The sequence below is a fragment of the Patagioenas fasciata genome, chromosome 5 (genome assembly GCF_037038585.1).
Source record: "Patagioenas fasciata isolate bPatFas1 chromosome 5, bPatFas1.hap1, whole genome shotgun sequence".
NCBI lineage: Eukaryota > Metazoa > Chordata > Aves > Columbiformes > Columbidae > Patagioenas > Patagioenas fasciata.
The window spans coordinates 20,069,481-20,082,936 of record NC_092524.1 but is presented as its reverse complement, the minus strand read 5'-3'; the positions used below and the strand labels follow the sequence as shown (position 1 = coordinate 20,082,936).

Here is a 13,456-nt window from a genome sequence, read left to right as displayed (position 1 = left end):
TTATAATTTAATATTGTTAACGGGTTCTATTCAATAGCTCAATAACTGTACGAATACTAAACATTGCTTTGCAAGGAATAAGACATATGAACTGAAGGAGGAAACAACTTACTAGGAAGAAAAGTGTCAGTTCAGTGTAGTAACTCTGAGAATAAATTCAAAAGCAGCTTGTCATCTGGAAGACTTAAGTACTTTTAAACTGACTTTGATTAAACATCCCCTTTTACTTTTAGGAGACAAAGGAAGAAACTTCATTGTCTCATTGAAATAAATCTGCCTTTAAAATCTGTACTTGACTGTTGAATCTAACATGAATCCAGACCTTTTTTTTTATAAACTACTAGCAATTTCATATGAAGCAACATCTTCAGACCTGAAATACCCATTATTAGAGTTTTTTGCAGCAGTCTCTTTTGTCCTCATAACTATTCTCATTATACTAATACCTGATTTATCTACAAACCTGCACAGAAATAAACATACAAGCATTAAGAGTTCCAGTTATTTTGGCATAAGTCTGCATAAACAATTCAGCCAGTTTCAATTTAAAAACAGTTTATTTTCGCAAAAAACAATACAGTTCACATACAGACTTACAAAGCAACCATCTAAGAGAACAGTCACTTGAAATTCATCATTAAGACAACCTCTGCTTTTGATAGTTTAATTATTTCAATGTAAAGCAAAGTAACATTACAGAGCTTCATTACATATGCATAACTGGCTTCAGAGTGATACCTGCCCACACTTCGGTCAACACTAAACAGGTAAGAAAAAGCATCTTATGAATTGATGCTTCTTTCTGACGTAGCTGTTTCTGGCAGTTGTAAAAGCAACTTTCAATAGAAAAAAAATAACCTCCCCTTTCCACCAGTTTTTGATTTTGCTTTTCAAAGTAGGTTTCAAGCAAGACAAGACTTTTGTTTCTTTCGGAACATGGCTAATTTTGTTCATGGGAAAAAAAAGTAGAAGTACTAGCAACTACGAAGGGTAGCAAATATAGTAGCATGTTCCTTAATTCACGTCAGTGACTACCTAGTCTGTTATAAGAGTTCCTCACAAACACACGCCACCAAAAAGCACACCCACACACGCCACCAAAAAGCACACCCACACACGCCACCAAAAAGCACACCCACACACGCCACCAAAAAGCACACCCACACACGCCACCAAAAAGCACACCCACACACGCCACCAAAAAGCACACCCACACACGCCACCAAAAAGCACACCCACACACGCCACCAAAAAGCACACCCACACACGCCACCAAAATGCACACACCACCAAAAAGCACACACCAAAAAAACAAAAAAAAAAAAAAACAAAAAAAACCCCCATGCACCTCAAAAGTATTCTGCCAGAAAAAAATTATTTAACTTTACGTCTCCCACGTTAAATATAAGAAGCTGTGTCTTCAAAGCTGTTTCTTCATCTTTGTCTTTAATAGACAGGCTCTGTTAACCTAAAGAAATACACTACCAAAAAATCCTCTTCAATGAAAATAAACTCCTGTATTCCAGTTTAAAAAAAAAAAGTCCAATGAATGTGGGGTATTTTTCTTAGCTTTGTTAGGGCTATTAAGTTTTGTGGCTTGAAATATGTTTGTGATTTCCAGGGGTTCTTGAATTAAAAGCCATCACATCTGCTTTTTATTCAAAACAGCACAAAGACTCCAAGCCCTAGCATACACAACACTAATCACAACTTTCTCTAAGGCTATTTTAGTAAGCAGCATGCACATGAACTGAAGGTCAATGGAATACACATACTGTAACACTTTCAAAGGTCACGTGTTTTTCATCCTTAGACCTTCAGGTCCACATGTCAAGTAGGCTTGCTGATCCCTTGAGTCAAGTGACTAACTAAAACAGAAAAAGTAAACAAGTTTACTGGACTTAGTTTGCTTTACTGAACTTTCCTTGGTTATTTCTGCATTTCACACCTATGTTCTGAAGTAGAGCTCCAAGAAGGGAGAGAATCCCACTTCCTCAATTATGTGTGAGCAACATTAAGAAGCCTGCTTAGCTTAACGCACTTTCAGAGGAGTTTACAAATTCTTAAGACATTGTCCAAAGAGACCTGAATTGGCAGTAAAACTATCCAAATGAAAGCCACTATCATAACTCCCCTTACAAGGATGTCCTTCTGATATTTCTCTATTTTTCCTCTCATATGAAAAACAAAATGGAAACCAAAACCAAACACCCCCTTTCCTCCCCCTCAAACTTCATTGTCTAAATACCATTGTTTAGCACCAGAACAGTCAGCTTCCGAATTCCAAACTGTAGGATTATATAGGAAAATAACAACATTAGTGTAATTGAAATTAACAAGATACTAGCAGTGCAGGTATTTCAGCACATCCTGGGAAGGTTGTTCCACTAGAAGCCTGCCATGGTCAACCAGGACCTTTTCAGTCCACCTTAGTCTACAAGAGTAGAGAGCTTGGTAGTGGTATGGATGGTTTATTGGATCAGACTGCTCACCTCCACAGCAGAGATTAGGTATTGAAAAGAGACTGCAGTATAGATAAAGGAAAAAAAGTAAAACCACAGGAATTCCTTCATTAAAATAATAATAATAATAATAATAAAAAAAATGAACTGATTGAATGAGGTTCAATTCTACTTAAGTCTGTTTTTCCTACATCTAGGGATGGCTCATCAGCAATAATAGTTCAGTCACATTAACATGGTACTTCTGTCAGGTGGAAGTGGGGCCATAATGGAAGGTATCAAAAATTTAAACTTGAAGATAACATGCAAAAGGCAGAATGGAAGTATTTCCATGTATACATATAACATTCAAATATGAAACTATGAAAACATGTGCACATGTTTATCTGATATACCTGAAAAACAAAGGCACAACTATCCACTTCATGTGAAATGCAACAGCATGGTAAGGTCTGTTCTGAAGTACTGCCTGATAAACTTCAGTTATGCTTTCTTAGATAGAGAAGTTAACCACTACATGACCAGTTGTCATAAATAGGACTAAACAAACTTTATTAACACTTCATGGACTGGAACACCTACTTTTAAAACCATCCCATGCATATCTATTGACCCAAACACTGAAATTAAAAAGGTCTCTTTGCTTATAGAAATCAATTTGTACATCCTGGTAAAAAAAAAGTGCAAGAACTGCAACTTACTGAGTGCTGCTCTTACAGCAATTCATTCCATGCATTCAAAACAGTAACTCATATAAGGTACTGTATCTGAAATAAAGATGCTATATAAGATTAGTTTTTTGCAATGTAAAACACCTCAGTGAAAATATTCCAGTTTTATTTTACAGTCCCTACACCCCCATCATGGGGGCAATCAGTCTGACAAAACCATCAGCATTCCTACAGCAAGAAGCAGTCTGGACACAACTAATAACAGGAAGCAGAAGCCACTGAATGGTTTAGTTCTATTACCTCTTTAGACGATGTCACACTCAGAAGTACAAGTGTACACAGTACAATACTGTGCTTCAGTGAAAAATACCTTTTTTTTTCTCCTCTTTTTTTCCACTGGTTTATTGGCCCAGAAATATCCCCCATGGAAGTTGCAGTCTAGCAATACAAAATTGTCTAATGGTAATGCTTGAGGTAGGGCACTATGAAATCATCACTTAAGACTCATCATTCTTCCCTAACACACTTCTCCAAATGTCTCACAGGAAAAATAACATGTCTTCCTTGTAAGCCCTAAGACATGAGCGTTCTAACAGAAGTTAATCACGATCATGTCTTCCCAAAAACTTCTATTTAAGCAATGCCTTGAACAGATAGTCTTCAAAGAAAATAAACTCAGCCTTAAAATGATGTCCACAGCCATAATTAAGTACGGTGGAGACAGATGAAGGGCAGAGAAATCAGTGCATCTGATCTAGTCCAAAATTCTAATTTTTGAACTAGTGAAGTTTATAAAACACTGCATGATAATCAAGACAACTTCTAAACACTGTAAGAAGTTGCTCACTTACACTAGGACAAATTTTGAATGCTTTGTCTATTAGTTCTAAATACCTTGCTTAGAGGGAACATTTGTATGCTGAAGTGTCACTATCCACAATCAGAATGAAGACCAAGATTGAAATTCCATGCAGTCTCTGACAAAGACTGCTATAGGAAGATAAGCTGGCTATGCAAAGAAGTCCCAACAGTATCCCTTGCTGTACGGTCTCCTTCTGTTGGGTCCTTGACACAGAAATTACTTGGCAGAAGTCTGACCAAAGTGAAAAATATATTTGAAGAGGTGACAAACAACAGTTGGTAGAAGGCAGGAAGGAGTTTTTCTGCCAAATTCACATGCTGAATCAGCTCAAAGGGTCTGTCAATCAGGGTCACCACAACCAAGAAGAAGGAACACACCATTAGGGACAGGGCAATCAGGATTTGTGTCTTACATCTTCACTCCAAATTACATCACCTTAGGCTTGCTGCAGGATTGCAGATGATAAATAAGAATAAGACAGGTAAGGCTGAATTTGGACAATTCAAGATCAGTTCTACTATTGTCTCAACCACTGGATAATATGCAAGTATAAATGAGTCCTTAATTCCTGTACTACCACTCTGGCAATGTAAAAATCAGTAATGCTGGTGGACTGTTTCAATAGTCCACTTTTTTTTTTTTCTGTTTAAACATTCAAGGAAAAACTACCATAACTTAAGGAAACAGCCTTAAGGTTAGATGCATTAATTTTAGCAGAGGTTTCTTAGGCATTTATTCTATTCTGTTCCAGTTAGTACTCTCAAAGAGTGTGTGGTCGTTTTTTCCCCCAAGTCTAAGAATCTACCATCAGATCACAGGGATACAGTTACCATGTCTGCAATGATGCTGTGCATGACTTGAGCCACATCTTAAATCTCCAGCATTTCACTCAATCTGCGCCACTCCACACTAACCAGATAGAACATCGCTGAAAAGAAGACGAGAGGACTACTGTTTGAGCATGTTTACCAGTATTTGGCAGTAATATGATAAAGAGTTCTTTGAGGTAGTACCAGAAGTAGTGTTACTAGAAGGCAATATGGCTGCAGCAAACACTTTGCTGTACCAAAGCTACTCAGTCCCATCTCTCACATCCCATCATTAATCAAAGTATATCAGCATGCTAACTGGCCACAGAGTTTTTGAACCCAAATCACTACCCTGTATTGTACGCTAAACAAAAGCATATGCATAACTGGCTTGGACATTCCTAGCAAGAAACTGTAGTGTATCATGTAAACATACCCATTTTCTCTGAAAATCTTTAACTCTTCAGATAAACAAGTTTATCCTCCTTTTCACCTCGTTGATTAGACCTTGGAAGCTGGATGCAAATCAAATGTTGTGGCACATGAAAATATGTAGTTCTAGAAGAGCAGTTCTAGAAATTGTAGAAGAGAAATTAGAAGCCAAGCAACATAACGAAAAATCACTGAGAAGGCATTTTGCACGTAAGAGTTTCAAGTGTCTATTAACTTAATATTATCTTTCTTCCTCCTTCCCCCAGCCAGTTCATGTTTTGGAGATAACCACTACAGTAATCTGAGTTTTGCCATGCTGTGCTTTTACAAAGGATGCACATTGCAATTACACCACATTTTTCAGTCACAGATGTCTCTGGTGCCTCCACTGAACAAAAGTATGCTTTCCCCATGGAATTCTTCTATTTTGATAGAAAACACTAGAGGAAAAAAACAAACACACACATTCCACCCCTCAAGACTGCCCAGCAGAATAAGCCACCTTCTTCCAACTACAACACACATCCTACTTGTGAAGAAAAAAAACACTAAAGTTTCATATGGAAATGACAAGCCTACTCTGTTTTCTCTGTAAATTTAAAAATAATCTTTTTTTAAAGCTCTACTTCAATGCTTCTCCCTGGAGCACCAGAAGAGTACACTTGTTATGCATTGTCTTTCAAAACTATCATAGTTGCAAGTGGCAAACTACAGGGCACATCAAGCTCAAAGATTTAGTAGTATTTCTTAAGAAAACTGTTTTCAAAGGGAAATTACTTTCATATTCTTAATCCTTACACTGAAGTGATCATCAGCTGTGGAATATCATAAATGCACGAATATACACGCAGAGTTCAAAAAAAGCCATTTAAGCAACATGTCATAGTTTAGCAATACAATGTCAGTTTGGAATTACTCTTATTTCAGCTATGCTTTCTCTCTCATCTGCTTCATGCCCTTTCAAAACAGAGCTACAACACAGTAATTCATAAAAAATTCTTGTAGCATCCATTCCTTCCTACAAGTCCCTTCTCTAGTTACCAATATATCTGTCAACAGTTTTTTCCCCACTACAAAGTCTCAGCTCTCACCACGAAGTGCTATTCTAGTAACTAGGAATTACCGAAATAACTGTGTTATAATACAAGACAAATAGTTACTGAAAACTGCATTGATACTTTGTAGTGACCAAAAACGCAACTGATACTTCTGTGCCCTATGCCTTCTCAAGGGATTTGAAGAATAAAGTCTGAAATAAAACAAGCTATTTAAAATGCTAGCTCAGAACTTAAAATGGTATTTATAAGAGCATGACACAATATGGCCCTAAAAAGCAATATCCTGCTGAGCAGAAACTTAAAGTCAATTTACTTGAGACCTGAACTTAAGTCTTCTATCTTTCTATAGTAACATTTAGGGTTCCACACAGATTTTTGTCAAGTAAGTCTTACTAACATTCCATAAAGTCAAGTCATGGTTGTGGCACGTAGCACGCTAATTAACTTAGTTCGAAATACCTGAAAGTCTAGAAACAGAACTTTCAGTCATTTAGCTGCAATTAAAAAAAAGACAACTTCATATCTTTCCCTCTTGAAGTTTCTCTATCTCAATTGGCCGTTTGCTTTTAGTTTGGGGGGAACTGATTCACTGGCTGTTGCTTGCAGTTTTCCTATAACAAAAAAAAAATTGAGATCACTTTTTTCTCCATAAAAACCTACTTAACAATAAAGCACATTCACCATTCTTACTTGCATTCTGCTGCTTAGTAGTTCCACTATATACCATCATAGTCACCTAGTTACCAATCCACACTTTCAGAGAAGACCCTAATCTTCACAATCTCCAATAAATTAAAAAAAAAAAAAAGACATTGAAATAATTGATAATCCTTCCTCATGATGATGACATCACTATTGTAGTTACAAATTTTCTATTGTACCTACTAGTAATTTCATTCTTGGCTGCAACTTCAACATGGGAGGGGAAAAAAAAGCAACTGCACTGCATCCTAGTCTCAAGCCCTATGGCTAGCATATTTTTCTGAGAACTGTACGTTAAACTTCAGAATTCCCAAGTCCAGGGAACAGGAGTATCAAACCAATCTATTTCAAAGAAAAAGCTACTGTAAAAGTATTAACATCATTGCTTTCCATTATGCCCTAAAAGGAAGCAAGTTTCCTATAATGAAAAAGAATAGACACCCACAGGTGTTTTGAATATTACAGAAGACATCAAACAACCTATGGCTTTCAAGACTTTCAATAGATTTTCACAGACACCCACATCCGTAAGAGACTAAGCCTTTCTTTTGTCTGCCTTCAATATACCATCTCTACAAGCCCAATTTGGGCAACTAAATTCCTTATTCAGTAACTACAGAGATAAGGATTAATTTATATTTATCAACTGCATTTTTGAAGTAGAGCTTCCAAGTGAGGTGTGGCTAGTACTCAGTCTAAGGTTTTGTTATTGGATCTCAAAATAAATAAATAATACTTAAGTACAGTGGTAGAGCATACTGGAATAGCCAGACACAGAAAAAAAAAGTATGTGCCCATCTATGACTGAAATCACATTAATAAGACAACTGCAGCTGGCACAACTACTGATAAATGTTTGATTGCTTCTATTTCTAATGGTTTGAGAAAGAGTAAACTTCTAAGTTCAGTCCCCAGTCACACATTATTTGTCTCACAGTGACATTTGTAAGCTTTTGGATTATAAGTGACTCTAGAAGAGGACCTCAGACCAAAAAAAAAAAAAGCTACATTATTACAGACACAGCTTTCTTAATCTGATAGCAAAGTAGATTCCTTTTAAATGAGGAAAGACATTCCATAACACCACTGGTAAAGAAACACAAGGACACAGTAATGTCAAAGGGAATTAAAGTTTTACAAGCATCTAACAGTTACTTAAAATTAAGCACAGAATGTTACTATCAACTCGCAGCCATGACAGCAATTATCTTTTCTTACACTCTGCAGAGCTCAACAGTCCAGTGGCCTTACACTATCTTTCATCAACTACTGGATTTCTATCTGCATTGCCTTTAAATCTTCTTCCATTTCCCTTCTTTGAAGGCCAACTTGCTAAAATGAAAACAGCACACTTATCACTACAGTAAAGGTAAGCAGCATGAAAAGACATATTCCATTTTTTTCTTTACGTTGACCATTAAGAAATGCAGACCTCTCACTAATGTTACCCTTTATCACCTCCTTAATCAGACAAATTTCATCTAAATACTATTTTCAGCATACAACACGTTTTGCCATTAAATGTGGCATGAAGCTATAACAAAGAGCCCATCATCAGCATCAAGTACACATGGAAAGATCCTTTGACAAATGCTTGCTCATCACAGCCAAAAGAACTGACTACTTCATAGTCAGGTCAGTCTAACTTCCACAGGTCTCACTCATAAGCAGGAAAAAAAACTTCCCAAAATCCTATTAGCCCTCAGAATTGCCTTGAACAGTGACAAACTCCCCCCTTCATAACAGCCAGAAAGACAAACATGGAAGATGGGAATGCAACCCCTATGCTGTTGCAATTTTCAAATGGACTTCCATCTGAAATGCATGCTGACCAATATCAACATTAACCTGAAGCTGGTTTCCTGTAGATGCAAGCCACTTACAACATCAGCAGGAAACCCACCTAGTCAGAAATGGGTATGTTCCTGCCACCACTACAGTTTTGTTTTAGCAGTCTCTATAGAGTTTCCATCCTTCTTCAAAATGTTTGGTGACAATATCTAAACTTCTCAAATAAATGCAATCTACTATTTATTATTTTCTTGAAGAGTTAGCTTCCAAAGATACTTGGATATCTCACAAGTCTGTCAGGGCAGCAACAGAATAAATAATGTGAATTACTGTAGTTCAAACCAGTTCTAAGGTGTCCAGCTGACCTCTTTAGATCAGAGGTTGGTTAAAGTAGTACATAGTAAGTAAGAGCAAAATATGAAGAAAGCCCTATGTCTGCTTTAGAAGTAAGGTTACAGTGTGTTTCACAGAAAGTTTTTTTCACCAAGACTTTATGTATGATTTTTGACCTACCGCAACTCTTAGTAAAAAAAAAAAAAAAAAAAAAAACAAAAAAAACCACACACCCACACACCACCCCTCACCCCCCAACCATAAAACCCACAAGATTTGGTTTCCACTATATTTACACAAAACAAGAGCAAATAGCATTGTTTTTTTACAGTTTCTATACAAGACACACTAATTGGATAACCACTCTGGTACAAAGATGAAAAAATCTACCCTGTGGAGGCAGCAGCTGATATTTCTTTCATAACACAAGTAGCACTGAAGTAACACCAATCTGTAGGAAGCCAAGCCTTTAGAAATGTCTATTACTCCTTTGCTTTCTGTTTTAATTTGACCACTCAAACCAGTTACAGGACAACAACAACAAAAAAAGTGATGTAATCATATCTTTGCTATCATTGCCCACCACCACTGTATGAAGCACTAGAAGTTTTATTAACTTGCTTTTGATTATCAATTAAGGCACTACCACAAGTGAGAAATGCACAGCACCTAGCTGGGGACTAGCCTCTTACGCTTCACTCTTCTAGAGAAGCATAACATGTATTTACAGAAAACATCCTTCTCTTTACTACTGGTTTGGGATATAATAAGATTCACTCCAAAAACCTCTAGTAGAAATTAAATCTGCACAATAGAATCCTACTTGATATACTCAGATTCAGTTAGAAATTCTACCTGTGGTCATTCAAGATGAAGATTGTGTCACTGCATAGCAGGGATGAAACAGGCCCAGGGTTACTTGATACATAATAACAATGAGAATGCTTTTAGTACTGGAATTGCTATGGTCTGGAATATAAACTCAGAAACAAGTCGCTAGGTTTTACTTCAATAACCACTGGAGGTTTCCATCCTCAATCCCAAACATGTTTTGTTATCAAACTGGAAATCAAATTGCCCTTTCACAAGCTTCATTCAGGGCCTGCCTGATCATCATAAAAAAGGCTTTTAGAGTTTTCTTCATGTTTATAAGTATTTTCCAGCACAACTGACAAAAGCTGGCCTATGGTCTTTCAGTGCTCATTTTCCAGAAGATTCAGTGAACACAGGACGGAGACCACTAGGCCATACATTCCATCTCCTTGTAGATGCACAAGTTAGACTGTGTAAAAATGCTTGAAACAGTCTCATTCAAAATGAAATAGGAACGTTCTCAAAACTTTCTTCAAGGAAAATAACTAACTAACCCGCCAGTCTCATAGGTGCTCTTCCTAGCCCTTTTGTCAATGAGCCTAACACCACATACCACCACTCCTGCAGAATACGTTATTAGCCTGACTGTTCCATCCAGTTGTACACTGAGGTACTTTTGGTATTCTTTCCATTGCTAGCATGCAATACACTGCCTAGATTCTGTTACTAAGCATTCCAAGTTTTTAAGTCCCATGGAAGAGGAAAAGTTACATCCATTTAACAGGATTAGAGGACTACTATACAGAGTAACAGCAAGAAGAAAAAAGGGTTAGTCAGGGACTTTCTCACCCACTCCAAACCACATATACCACTTTAAACGTGCTTCTTTACACTTTATGGAAGTTACTAAATAAAAAAAGGTCATAAAGAGCCTCCTATTTCCCAGTAACAGAATTTTTTTTTCCCCAATATGTGTTTTACAGACAAGTGAGGTGTTAACAGTTTATACCAAATGTCTTCCTGATCCTATCAATTCAGTTTATCCCATTTCCTGAGAAGTGTCCCAAGCTAATTATTGAGTCACATATAATAGCCCAGAGTAGTAAAATATTTTACTTTAGTTGCTTAGTAGTACAGGGTTTCCAAAACAGATGCTGATACTCTGACACACCACAAAACCAAGTAAACATGCTATGCAGAGCTTTCAACATTATGTTCATATTCTGTATTCATTTTCTAATGCATCTTTCAGTCTTGCCTCCCACCCCAAAAACTACACGATCAAACATCATCACTAAATAGTTTCCCTAAGTTTTTGGCTCTCTTCCTCCAACTCAACAAAATGAGACAAGATATTATTTCTCATTTATCCCTACTTGGTTTATTATTGTGGAAAGTTTTGCCAAAAATAGTGGCTCCACATATTGCTCTTCGGATAATCCAGTTAGACATCTGGTCTTCTAGAATTCAGATGTGGTGTCTACTTCGAGGTAACACACTATTCCTAAACCTGACATATCAAATAACAGAGTAAAGAGTCACAAATAAAGTTGATACTCTGAGAGCCAAATCTAGATGGCAGACAATATGCTCGAGGCATCCCACCTTACTACAGAAACAGAGCACTATGCTCATACTAGTGCCCCTTCTGCCCAAGCAGAAAAGGTCACAGTTTCCATCATAGCTTCCAAAGGCCATAAGAAGTGAATATGCAAGCCTTCTACCTACCAAGATGTTGTGTAGTATGCCGGAACACTGAAGCTAGAAATACCTTCATTATACTGATACAGAGTGATCTTAACTAAATGCAGAGTAAATACTTCAAGGCTTCTTAAACACTTGACAAAAGAGTGCATTGGTGGAGATAAAGAGAGTGGACCAGACAGTCCTTCAAAGTTTTTTTCCCTTCTGACTGTTTCAATCCCATTCTGGTTGTTTTTGAGTCAGCTCTTCAGCACCTCATAGTAAGTACATGCATTTCAAGCGTAAGCTGAGTAGACAAGCAAAGTTGTTGAATCATAACAAGAGAGTTCACTCTCCAACCATCTGTTCATTTTCTGGTTTAATACCACTACATTCTGATTCTGTTCTACTAATTCACTTGAATTTCACTCGTAGAACATCACTTGATTATCTGACTGGTATAAAGGCTATAGCATCACCTCTGTTAAGTGGAAGAGAAAAGGGTTCTTGAAGGTGTCAGATTTTCTCACTTTAGCAAGTTAACAGAAGTAAAGTCAAAAGTTTGCACGCAGTATTGTGAAGAGAAACTATTTAGTATCTCTAATTTGATAAGAGAATAATAATGGCTAGTTAATTTATATTTAAAAGAATGTAAAGATACCACAGTCACAGTAGTTTACACATAAATATAACTTGCTTCCAAATAAGCTGTAATACAACTACCCTACTTAAAGACATTTTGGTTGAAGAGGCCACTCTTTCTGAATTTCTAAACTCCAGCTTTCACTTTAACTCAATGTTCTCCTTAAGATCATTGAGAACAGACCTCTTCAACAGTTCTCCTGGCAGTATTAGAAGACAAATTCCTTTAGTCACTCAGGAAGTGCAGGATTCAACACCGTCTATGCATTCTGCTTTTCAAACAGAAAGCAAGTAAGTAGTATCACCTCTGTTCAAGGTATGTCACAGATGGAGAGGGGAAAAAAAATCACTTAAGTGAACTCAAACAAGTACTTAGAACTACAAATTGTCAAGAAATAAACGTGCAGACTGAATATCACATTGGCATGAAGTCTCATTGACAAGTTCTATACTGCAAGATAATTCTGTAGTGTTCTCTTGCAAGCTATGGTTAGTCCATGCCTTACTATTGAAAACATAAATAACACCGAGCTAAGTAACCGCAGACTCTTACTAGAATGCACATTGTACTGAAAATATACATTTCAGTACTCCAAATAGGTTATTTGAACTGCAACAGGGAGACTTCCCAACTTTCAGCATTACTGAAGAAAAAAAAAAAGCCCACATGTAATTTGTGCAGTTCACAAGCCACTTTAAATGCTACCGAGAAGTTTTAAACCAGCTTAATAGTCATCAATTAAAAAAAAAAAAAATCCACACAAAACCAAACACACATCACACTATTAGAGTACATTTAGACTCCTTCCATTGGAGGAGATTTTAAACCTAATATTACTAGCAGTAACACAACCTTTCATTTAAGTCGTCAACATCTCACAAGGAATACTTTATAAAGCTCCTCGCTTTCTCCACACTCCTCGCTCAAAAACTGCCCCGGAACGGCCACGGCGTTCCCGCCCCTCCCTGGCTGCCGGTCAGCTTCCCACCCGGGATGAAGCACCACGGATTTAAAAAGTACTTACGACCCAGTCGTAAGTTTTCTGCACTATTCACTACAAACACTTTCTTAAAACAGCAACACACATCTTCAAAGTATCCTACTGTTTTAACTTAAATAGCATTTACCCTGACAGAGATTATCTTTAGCCTCAGTTGTACTTATGTCTTACGAGACACAAGATTATTGCACTAATTG

At 37.1% G+C, this 13,456-nt stretch overlaps 1 protein-coding gene across 13 annotated transcripts in view; it reads right to left on the bottom strand.

Annotated features, from left to right (window-relative positions):
- Nucleotides 1–13,456, bottom strand: part of PPP6R3 (protein phosphatase 6 regulatory subunit 3) — a 63,395-nt gene that overhangs the window by 48,874 nt on the left and 1,065 nt on the right. Inside the window, exon 2 of one of the 13 annotated variants that reach the window (XM_065838056.2) lies at nt 5,241–5,376. The exons of 11 other annotated variants lie outside the window; for them this stretch is intronic. The gene's annotated coding sequence lies outside the window, so the exon portion shown is untranslated. Of the gene's footprint in view, nt 1–1,775; nt 1,799–5,240; nt 5,377–13,456 lie in introns of those variants that run through there. One more of the 13 variants, XM_065838057.2, reaches the window with a different exon arrangement.